Genomic DNA, 12350 nt, shown 5'->3' with positions numbered 1-12350 from the left:
GTAGTGATAGTTATCATAATAGTATTTTAAAACTTTAATATTATAATAGACATTTTGGACATATATGTATATAATATCACATGTCATTCACACCTTTATAAATTAATTCAACATTCTTCCAAGGTATATAATGTAGCAAAACTGTTTATTGGTTTAATAGTAAAGCTCTACAATAGATTATCTGTGTTTTACCCACCACATAAATGGAACATCAAACTTCAAATCTTAGTATTCGAAGTCCTTAGGTTTATCACTGATCCAATGCACAAAGTTAATTAAATTATGTAATATTTTGAAGGCTGTATGCATTAATGGAATTTCACTACATACTTCTAGGGTGCTTTAAGTATGAATTATGTAACAAAAATCTCAAATATACTAATTTATATTTTCCGAATACCGTAAAGAGAGTGAGCATGGAAGCCATCGCTGTTTCTTTTCGCATACAAGTTTATCTGATTTACAATCAATAGAGTTTATATACTTTGTATCAGAAATGGAATAAAATGCACCTTCAATAAATAAAACACTCACATATAGCAGTTACAACAAAGGTTAACCTAGTGGTGAACTATTTAAAAAACTCGGTTATGGTATTAAACATTTTCGGCTCAGTGCAAAGTATGAAAATATAACACATTAGAAATACTCGTCTTACAAAAAATAAAAAGAGAGGAAGAAAAACGTATTTCAAATATATATTCTAGATGGTTTAGATAAGCTTTAAGAATGAGGTGACCATTATTTTATCATAAAAGATAAGTAATTATTGTTTGTACTTGCATATCCTATCTTTGTCTAATGAAGATTTTAGTTCTCGAACTGTTCCTCGTTTGATGTATAAAGTATGTAGGTAGTTTTTGTCAGTGTGTTGTCGCTGTTTTGAGAATCCATTTACGACGCAGTAATTCTACAGTGTGACTGACTATATCCACTGAAAGACAAGTGTGATCTATGTTCCAGCTGAATCATTGTTTCAGTCTCTTGTGATATAAAAGTCACACAGGCCTAATTTCGTTGCCTAGTGGGTGCTGTACATTTCTTATCATTGTTGGGGTTTGTAACACGAATTAGATCACTTTGGGCTGTAGCAACGACTTTAGTTTTTGATTATTTATGCAAAAGTTTGAAGAGTCGTAAATTGTAGTTACTAGTTCATCTGCAAAAAGATTGGTATTAATCTCATATCTTCTGATAAAAACAATCCAATAAAAATCTCTTATTTACTCATAAGTATTCTTTTTATTAAGTTGGTCACTTCTTAGATGACTAGAACTGTCAAGGTGCATTTGGTTGAAGATATTTAAATTTTATTAACTGAATTTGTTATTTGTGGCTTCATACACAGGCTGTTTGTTGTGTATACAGAGTGGTTGAATAATTATACTAAAATAATTTTGAGTCTTATCATATCGTGATTGTCTTCGTGGATATATTCCTTATGCTTTATTTAATTTGGCAGTATCTGAATTATCTTCCTGATTATAAACCCTGCACCAGAGTCCTCAGGCAAGTTTAAGAATCCTAAAGTGTTGGCTACCAAACAACTTGTATGGATTTCAGCTTTGTCCATTCTAGGTTTACACTATTGATGTTCCTGGCGGTTCGATGCTCATTTGCATGGCGCATAATGCACGTGGATTTATTCAGCATCTATAGTGAAAATGTATTAATTTCATCTGAATATAAGGTAATAGTAAAAATAAGTCGCTGCTTATCTATGTCTAATACCATGTTATGATTCTGTAGCGTATTCAAGTCAATCTTCTAAACTTATCCTTGTGTTATAGTAGAGCATTAAGGACAATCTTCTGAATTTATCCCTTTGTTATAGTGGGAATTTCAAAACAACCTTCTAAACTTACCTCTATGTTCTAGTAGGGCATTCAGGACAATCTTTTAATTAAATGTCGATGCTATCATAATAACCATTCGTTATTTCATGTTGTAATTTGTTCAATGTTGTTATGGTTTGCTCTTACAGATGATAAATTGAAATGGTTGACTCGTTGTCTATTTCTTTAGAGAAACGCAACTTGAATTTAGACATGATACGCCTTTCGCTGTTTTATTTCATTTTATTTCTGCGAAATTAAAACTGATTGCAGTCATGAAAAGTCACATGATTGGTGAAGGTGTGTAGTGCGTGTTAATCAGAGTAGTATTTACTGTTCCAACAGTATGTTACAATGATTACAGTCTTCCAACGCAATCCTATTATTCCAATGAAAATTTTTAAATGGCCACAGCATTACGAGTAAATTTTGTTGATTGAAGGAAGATATTGCGGTGGTTGAGATACTTAGATCTCTAGACATGTTGACTAGAGACGTCGTTGCACGAAATTGTTGAATGGTGGTAAGTTTATTAATTAACTTGCTGGTTAATTTTGCAATTGGTGTATTACACATGTCAGGATGTTCATACACCTATCTACACCGGTGATATATTATTGTTTGTAATACGGTAGTTTTGTTCGTTTGTTTGTTTTTGAGAATTTCACACAAAGCTCCACGAGAGCTATCTGCCCTAGCCATCCCTAATTTAGCAGTGTAAGATTAGAAGAAAGGCAGCTAGTCATCACCACCCACCACATCTCTTGGGCTACTCTTTTACCAACAAATGATGGTGTTGACCGTCATTTATAATGCTCCGACGGCTGAAAGGGCGAGCATATTTGGTGCGACGGGGATTAGAACCCGCAACCCTCGGATTAGGATCGATCGCCATAACCACTTGGCCATGCCGGGCCCAGTAGTTTTGTCATCTTAGGTTATGTGGGAGTTATGAGCCTGATATTAATGGGTTTAACTGCATTTTGTTGTTTAAGAACTTTTTCACATTCCCTTTATGACTTTATTTAGATTTCTTATCATATATATATTATTTTAGTATCAATAATATTTCTTACAACATTTTATATTTTTGTATTAATACTACAGCTAATTTTTAAAGCTCGTATTTAAGTTTTATTTTTTATTTGACGGCGTACGTATTGATTTATTAAAAAATATTAAATTATTTATTCACCAAATTTCGAGGGTTCGTGATTTCGCTTGTTACAGGGATCACTAACAGCACACAAACCATTCAAATTTGTAAGCAGAAACACTTTCAGTATTGCAGTTAATACCATTACTTACTGTTGAGGTCTCCTATGTGGAAAATACATGATTTCACACTAACTTGTGTGGTGGGATCGCTACATTGAGGGTTGTAACAGGTGAAAACATAAAATTACTCAATATGATGTAATATGTACAACCATCGGTAATAAACAACATAAAACACGTCGGTAATCACCAAATTCTTTTATATCTTTGGAATGTTTCCAAAGTGTTAATTCTACTTTTTAAAAATAATTTCTAAAAACTGGTCTTTGATTAGGATTAACAGATGACTGACAGACTTCTTAAAACAGTAGAAATATATGGTGTTTTAGAAAACATTGCAACTGTTCAGTCATTGTACTAGATTTACCTAATACAATGGAGATATTGGCTAAGGTTGTATTTTATTTCGGATCCTATGAATAAGTGATACAGTACTTAAAAGTTTTCATTCCAAATTAGGTCTGCGGACTTAAAATGCTAGAAACCAAGTTTAGATACCCGTGATGGGCAGAGCACAGATTGTGTAGCTTTATGCCTAACTACAAACAAACCAAATTAGGTTCAATTCAAAAATGAAAAATAAATATAAGGAGCTAACTAAACTCATATCGTGTAATAACTCACTAAGACAATGTTTACACACATGTAATAACTCACTAAGACAATGTTTACACACATGTAATAACTCACTGAGACAATGTTTACACACATGTAATAACTCACTGAGACAATGTTCATACACGTGTAATAATTCACTGAGACAATGTTCACACACGAATGATCATTATCCGACTTTAAAACGACAACTCTAAAATCTTTTTAGGTTGACTCCATTTTTCTAAAGGTTGTTTAACAAAAGTGAGGGTTGGTAAATAGATTTACATTTCATAAACCAACAACAACAGAAAAAAAAAAACGATTCTATCTGTGGTTTAGGTTATTTAATATTATTATGTGCTTCCTGTATCACAAGCGATACCAGGTATTTCCTGAACTAATATCGGGTGTTCCGTATATAGTACACTCATCATCTTCATGTAATAACTATTATTTAAACTAAAATCCTATTGTTGTATAATTACTTTATCGTCAACTTAAAAGCTTGTTTTTTGTATTATTGTACTATATTGGCCGCTATCTAAATATAAAACGTTATATTTTATAATTACTTTATTATCACCTTAAACAGTGTCTGTCCGTTCAACCTTAAATATTTCAAAAGCTCCACCTTGTGCCGTAAACTCAACTTAGTGGAAATAAATGAACATTAATTTTTTTTTCTAGCAGATGTTTGTATGTTTTGTTTGTTTATTGTTAAACACAAAGCTATACAATTGGTTTTTGGATATTGAACCCCGAAATTTAGTGTTATAAACCCATAGCTTTACTGCTGAGCCACTTGTGGTACTAGGGGACGTACTAACAATAATATCTAGTAAATATAATACTCGGCGTCATTTTGTTTTTAAACTGAGGAATACTGTGAAAGAAAGAAGTGATATTTTATACAGAATACAAGGTGAACGACAAAAGCTGGTTCATTTATACAATTAAGTATCGAGAAGAATCTTTGAATTATATGGATTTTAGAAGTCCATATAAATGTTTACAAAAATAGAAGATTCTTAGTTGAGACTCGCTATGCTGATATTGTTGATATTGTTTTTCACATTTTGTTTTTAGAAATGGTATAAAAATACTGGCCTATGAAAAACAAAAATGACAGAACTTTCACTGAGTTTTTTTAAAAATATTTTATCATGCTTACAATTTTCTTTTGTTCCATTTATTATCAATGACTCAGCGATAAGTGTGAGGGCTTATAACGTTAGAAATCGAGTTTTGATACCCTTAATTGGCACAGCCTCAGTCGCTTTGCGATTAACAATAAACAAACAAGTCACGCGTTTTTTTAATGTTGTTGAACTATGGTGTAGCAAATAAATACAAAAAACCAGATCTGGTGGCCAAACACACCCTATAAACGCTGGTTTAAGGAAACAAAGTCTGGGATGCTTTTCTTAGTTCACTATGTAGGGTCGAATTAAAACTAACACACATTCACTTGTTAAACAACTTAGGCGAGTGGAGATACATAAATTCATCTCACCGTTGTTATCTCGTTTTGTAAAAGAAAAGAAAATTTAACACAAGGACTGAAAATACAACTGTGAAAAATCTGCACATTCAAGTAGATGTTTCAAGTCTTTCTTGTTTCAATACTTTAGCACCAGGATAAGATATAGAGGGCGTGGCAGTGGAAAAGTGCGTCGAACCGTGAAACTTTCAGTATGTTACTGTAGTTGAATGTAGGACGTGCAGGCCTCACCTCATAGTAACGGACTCATGAAGAGACTGACCTATATTTATTAAAAGCACATCCCTAGTTACTGTTGGGCAGAGAGAGGTGCGAAAAAATGTAATATTATTAACTATACTGCATGTTAATAACTAGTGTAACGGTGTTTAAACATTGGGTTTTATACATGTGATGGAGCGAAGGAAAGAAGACTTATCATTTGATGTTGGTCGATATTAACACATTTATTAAAGTAAAATAAAAGTTATTGCTTCGAAAGTATGAAAACTTTTTTATTGCCTGATAAATTATATCAGTCTAGACTTTGTGTGTGTAAAGTCAAATGTAAGAAAGTTAGATGTCTTTAAAGTTTTTGATACTTAAAAATGTTTAACTGTTTTAGTAGTGTAACACGAGATACAAAAACGTACCTAAAAAGGTTATATTCACTAAACGAGCTCAAATAGAAGCTCGATGAGAATAGCCTTCACCTTTTCGGAAGACTATAAATCAAGCGTTATATAAACTATTGATGTAAGATCTTACAGAAATGTAAAACTCATTGTACACAATGCCCTAATACTTCAGAGACGTAAACTGAAATAGTCTACAAAAACAAAACAAAAATCTTACAACAAAACTCACATGTCCATTAATGGATCTTTCAGGTCTGTTGTATAAGCATACAAAGTTGCCATGGTTGTTTTTCAGCTTCTTTCACTTTGTTCTTTTACTGTTATACGAGTAAGAAGAACAAGAAAAATATATATATGTGAGAAAGAAAGTAAATTTTTAATATGTACACAAGTATTAAGTTCAAATTTCACACAAGATAAGAAAACGTTAGAAGGTCGTAAACAGCGTAAAATGAAATGTACAGAAAGTTAATACATGTTGAAAATGATTTACACTTCACAAATTTGGATTGACTTTACTTCAAGTGAGGAGGAGTCAAATTATTTTCTTAATTGATTCAGAAGTGGCACAACGGTATGTCTGCGGACTTACAATACTAGAAACTGGGTTTCGATACCTGTGGTGGGTAGAACACAGATAGTCCATTGTGCAGCTTTGTTATTAACAACAAAGATAACTAATGAAATGTCTTAACCATAAAATAATTGTGAAAGACCTCATGACGTCAAATAAAACAAAAGTACCTTTTTGTGAACAACGAAAGTTAGACTCAATTTCAGTTAAAAGATATTCACTTCATATGTAACCTAGGGTAAATAATAAGTTCTCAGATAATGTCCCACTTAACCCAGAATCATTCTCCGTTACTGCATGTACTAAATGAACAGGTGCAAAGCTAAGAAAATATTGGGCTTTTGAGGTATGATGGGAAGTGTAATGTTCCTTAGAAGTTTCACGAGTCCTTCGAATATTCTTGTACGGTTATACAGGTGCAACCGCTGAAAAATGGGAAACACTAATATATATCATAAATCACCGAATCACTTCAGTTAGGTTCGTTTTTGAATTTCGCCAGCCGTCTCTAATTTAGCAGAAAGAAAGCAGCTAATCATCAGCACTTATCGCCAACTCTTGGGATACTCTTTTTACCAACGAATAGTGGGATTGAATGTTACGTATAACGCCCCCACAGATTAAAGGGCAAGCAAGTTTGTTGTTACGGGGACTCGACCTCGTGACTCTCAGATTACGAGTTGAAAACAGTTCAGTTAGTATTTGCCCTGTGTCTGTTTTTTTGTTTGTTTGTTTTTGAATTTCGCACAAAGCTACTCGAGGGCTATCTGTGCTAGCCGTTCCTAATTTAGCAGTGTAAGACTAGAGAGAAGGCAGCTAGTCATCACCACCCACCGCCAACTCTTGGGCTACTCTTTTACCAACGAATAGTGGGATTGACTGTAACATTATAACGCCCCCACGGTTGAAAGGGCGAGCATGTTTGGCGCGACGGGGATGCGAACCCGCGACCCTCAGATTACGAGGTCGCGCGCCTCAACACGCTTGGCCATGCCGGGCCCCCTGTGTCTTTAATGCTTTGTTCCCATTAGAATCAGAAGATTAATATATCAGAAAGAAAAAACCGATAAAAATGCTTTATCAATATCGTACCAGTGATCAACACTGTTTATAAATAAACACTATAAAGTTCATGTTTAAACATTTTTATTTTGCAAACTCTAAACTTCAAGTCTATAAAAAACAAATGAGATGGAACTTTTTATCGTTCCTAAATCAATAAATTGTGCTTCAAGCAACACAGTAAAAATAACAGTTAGATGACATACTTTTTTTATTAAGCCACACTGTGGTGAGAAGTGGGATTACATAACACATTAAACAAAAAAACAAACTTTAACTGTGTACTGATAAAGCTAATGGTATATGTAAATAGGAACATAGAACAATAAAAATATGTGTCACAACAATCACTAACTTTCGTAGTGGTATGCAATATACACTCAAAAACAAATAATGAACATGTAGATTTGTTTAACGTTTCCTTATACATTCTACTCTTTTGTCGACTGGAATGTAGGCCTACTTTGGTTTGGTTTGCATGGGTGCAATAAACCTGAATTCATGCCAATTTTTGTGTTAATAGCGCAAATGAAGAGAAAGGACAAAATAGACAAAATCCAACTTTGGGTCATGTGCAAAATAAAGGTGAATATCCTTCAGGAATTTAACCAGCTGTAAATTAAAACTAAAGACAGTCAGCTTTCTTTAAAGCGATTGGCTTTTGAGGCCTGAATGACATGTGGTACTTTCGCCAACTCAGTTCCCTGGCCTAGTTTTGGCGGTGCGTAACAGAAAGACCTTGAAAGGACACTAACCCGAACAATACCCCTGCAGATAACACAGAAAGGAATGTACAGGTCCATTTGTATTTACAAACAATACTGTGTACCTATTTGAGTAAACAGATTTTACATACCTGTGTGTTGAAAAAAAATTAATTTATTAAAAAAATGATCAAGCAAATACACTTTGATGAATATTCCTGTCATACAAAACGTGTGCTAAGTTGTTGATAAGGTATTTTATAAAACAGATGTCGCTTTACGTAAATAAATTTAAATTATTTCATCTGTCAAAGTTTTGTTTTTAATCAGTAAACGACAAGTGCTTTTGAGTAATAAGATGCAGAATATATTTAGAAGCTTATGAGGTATATCTAGCGATATGGTTTACTCATACCAGATTTATCTGGGTATATCGAGTGGTATGTTTTAGCTTTATCAGATTTATCTTGGTATATCTAATTATGTTTTACCTGTATTTGAGTTATTTGGTATATCTAGTGGCATACTTTTCCTCTACCAGAAGTACTTGGTTATATCTAGCGGTATGCTTTACTCTATCAGAGCTATCTGATATATCCAATTAAGTAACATGTGGTAATAAAATTACCTTGAATCGTTTACCATTTCTTCCAGACACATCTTTTATTGGCGCCTTTGCAAAAAATTGGAAGATCTGGTAGCTCTTCTGATTAGACCCAGCATGGCCAGGTGGGTTAAGGCGTACGACTCGTAATCTGAGGGTCGCGGGTTCCAATCCTGGTCGCACCAAAAATGCTCGTCTTTTCAGCCGTGTGGGCGTTATAATGTGAAGGTCAATCCCACTATTCGTTGGTAAAAGAGTAACCCAAGAGTTAGCGGTGAGTGGTGCTGACTAACTAGCTGCCTTCCCTCTAGTCTTACACTGCTAAATTAGGGACGGTTAGCGCAATGAGACCTCGAGTAGCTTTGCGCGAAATTCAAAAACAAACTCTTCTGATTTATGACCATTAATCATTTCTTCAGTAAAATAGGGATGAATTTATTGTTATTTAAATAAATTCCAAAACCAGTGTGTGTGTGTTTTCTAAAAGCAAAGCCACATCGGGTTGTATGCTGAGCCCACCGAGAGGAATCGAACCGCTGATTTTAGCGTTGTAAATTCGGAGACATACCGCTGTACTAGCGGAGGGCTTTCAAAACCACCCGTTTTAGTTCTCAACAGTTCTACCACTTGGTAGACGGGACTAATAAACTCTTAAGCCTATAAAAAAAAAAGTAGTATGATAACATTCGAATAGACTGTTTTACATAACAAAACATTTTTTTCCCCAATTTTAGATGGGTTTTTTCTAAAACATCGCATTAGAATCATGTATTATAGGTTTTGCCAAATAATACTGTATACAAAACAGACGTTAAAATATGTCTGTATTGCATATTTTCTATATCTATATCAAACTGATAACTTCTGCTTCGTGAACGACATAAATAAATCTATCTTGTTCTACATAAAACGTAAAAATACACGACACCTACCAGCCTGTTCGAATGTGGAAAAAGTCACTCCTACAACACTCGACTATCATCGATGAATAAAAAGAAAACAACAAACTATTAGGTCAACGTACACCATTCCAGGGTATTTGACCATGAGTGAAATGTTTGACCTATATTGGTATACTGGGATGTGCTTTGAGTTACGAGTTCCAGTAAGTGGTAACCAAAATAACCATCACCAGAGAAGAACAACCCAAGATTTCTGATCACCTGCTATATTACTTAAATAGTTTACTTTATCGGAAAGATTCAGCAATTATTCACATATTAAAAATTAACGATGGTGTAGACACACTTGTTTATAGCATTTAGAGTTACGTGGTTGTGGTTTTAAAATGCATAGCAGCTAAGGCCAGCTTGATAATTAACACAAAGTGACGCAACAAAATAGAAAATATGGAACACTTATCAACTTGGACTTAGCTTTTTCGCAAATAGGAAGACTGTTTTAAATAACACTTTTACAATTTGAAGTGTTTATCTATGTAAGAAAAAACACCGCATCTGGTCTGCAGACATCAAAAGTTCTTTACATAGAGGAGAAGTATTACAGTTATCTGGTCACTTAGTACATAAATAGTAAAAAACTTCTATGTATTTAAGAAACCTTTCTCTCTACAAATAATCAGTAACAAAAAGTTAGATTTTGTTGAATCGTCTAATTATAAATGCAATAATTTTTGTAACTATTTAAAATAGAGACTACAATTAGAAATGATATCAGTATTTGCGCTCCACCTATATTACTCGTATTGTGATGAACACACCATATTAACTCCTCTTGTAAAAATTTACAGCACTAAAACCTGGGATTCGATTATCAGCGGTGGACACAGCAGTTACTCCAATGTGACTTTCCTCAAAATACAAACTCTTTTAAACATTTTATGAAAAAATATAGATCCCCACATTTATGTTACTCCATATATTACCTTTTGTAGCAAACTTATGCATAACGAGAGAAAACGTTTTGCTAAAAGTTTAAGACCATTTTCTCTAAGTTGATAAGTGAAAAGCTATCTGTATAGCAGCATGCTTTCTGTTTGCAAAAGTTTTGTTTTCTAAATGACATTATTCTTGAAAGTTACTGTACTTCATGTCATAATATGACGGCCGATCTCACTATTCGTTGGTAAAAGAGTAGTTCAAGAGTTGGCGGTGAGTGGTGGTGACTAGCTGCCTTCCCTCTAATCTTACACTACTTAATTAGAGACGGTTAGGGAAATAACCCTTGTGTAGTTTTGCGCGAACTTCAAAACAAACCAAACCAAACTTTACATTGTAATGATTCTCATGAAGAAATACTGAAACACTCTTGTGTCAAAAATTTTAGACTCATTGCTCAATATACACTTAACATTACTTTATGAATAAACCATTTAAGATTGCAATTAAACGCTCAGTATTGTATTATAACTAAACCAATTAAAATTATAATTACCACTAAATATATTACATTTAACCAGTCAAGGTTATGTTATAATTAAAAACTTTATGATTAAACACTTAAATATACTTTACAATTAAACCATTTACATCATTACCATTAAACACTCAACATCATGTTACAGTTAAATAGTTTTTATCCTTGTCTATGAACACTTAATGAACCTAAACCTACGTGTTTTCCAGATAACATTATGATTAAACACTGAATAATACTATCAAAAACGAATAGTGCAAATAGTCCTGGAGTAGCTTTGAGCGAATTTCCAAAAACAAACAATCAAACGTGAAGTATTGAAGTTCCTTTTTGGAAACCCGATATACCGTTTGTTTTTAACGAGAACATTATACTTGTTTAATTGTAATCTTAGGGCTAAACATGTTTTCTTACACGATAGTATGAAACGTATCTTACCTTCAAATGGAAACAGATATATGTTTTTCTGTTTCACTTCAAATTTGAGGCTGTAACCATCGTTTAACTAAATGAAGGGGTTCTGTAATAAACAGTTTTATTAACCCTCCTTAACCTACAGTTGTATACAACGACAATGACTCTAAATCTTATTTACTGTTTCTTCATAACGATTATGGAAAAGTCTTGCTTGATAGGTTTCAAACTTCCACCTTTACTTGGAAAACTGGTTTCATACATTTTCTTTAAATAGATTCTAATATCAAATTTAACGCATCAGTTCGCACGGGCATACGGCTAGTTTACCACAGATTTATTGAATTGTAGGTAAAAATTAATTGACAGTTCTCTCTACTTAAAATACAACCCTGGATGTCATGGTTTTGATATCATTATAATACTAACTCACTTTTTGGAGGCGGTTAAGGAAATTTTTGTTTTTGTAAAATATATATTTGCACCGCAATTGTTTTTTTCATTCCTGTTCATTCCTTTCACGAACGTAAAAAGTGGAATCGTTTATTAAATGCTTCCTATTATTATATTTCTGTTTTGCTTCATCATTAAGTTATATTCTTCGAAAGATGAACTCTCAAAATAGTTTTTTAACTGCTGATAAATAAGAAAGGTCGTTTAAGTTATTTGTTTCTGTGATATACGTTTTTCTGGCATTAAATTAAATAGTAGTGATTACCATAAAATCTCAACTGTGTTTTAGCTGCTCTTGAGGTTTCGTGTAATCTTTGAACATGTTTTTATCTGTA

The sequence above is a fragment of the Tachypleus tridentatus genome, chromosome 11 (assembly GCF_004210375.1).
Source record: "Tachypleus tridentatus isolate NWPU-2018 chromosome 11, ASM421037v1, whole genome shotgun sequence".
Taxonomy (NCBI): Eukaryota; Metazoa; Arthropoda; class Merostomata; order Xiphosura; family Limulidae; genus Tachypleus; species Tachypleus tridentatus.
This window is presented reverse-complemented; position numbering follows the sequence as displayed.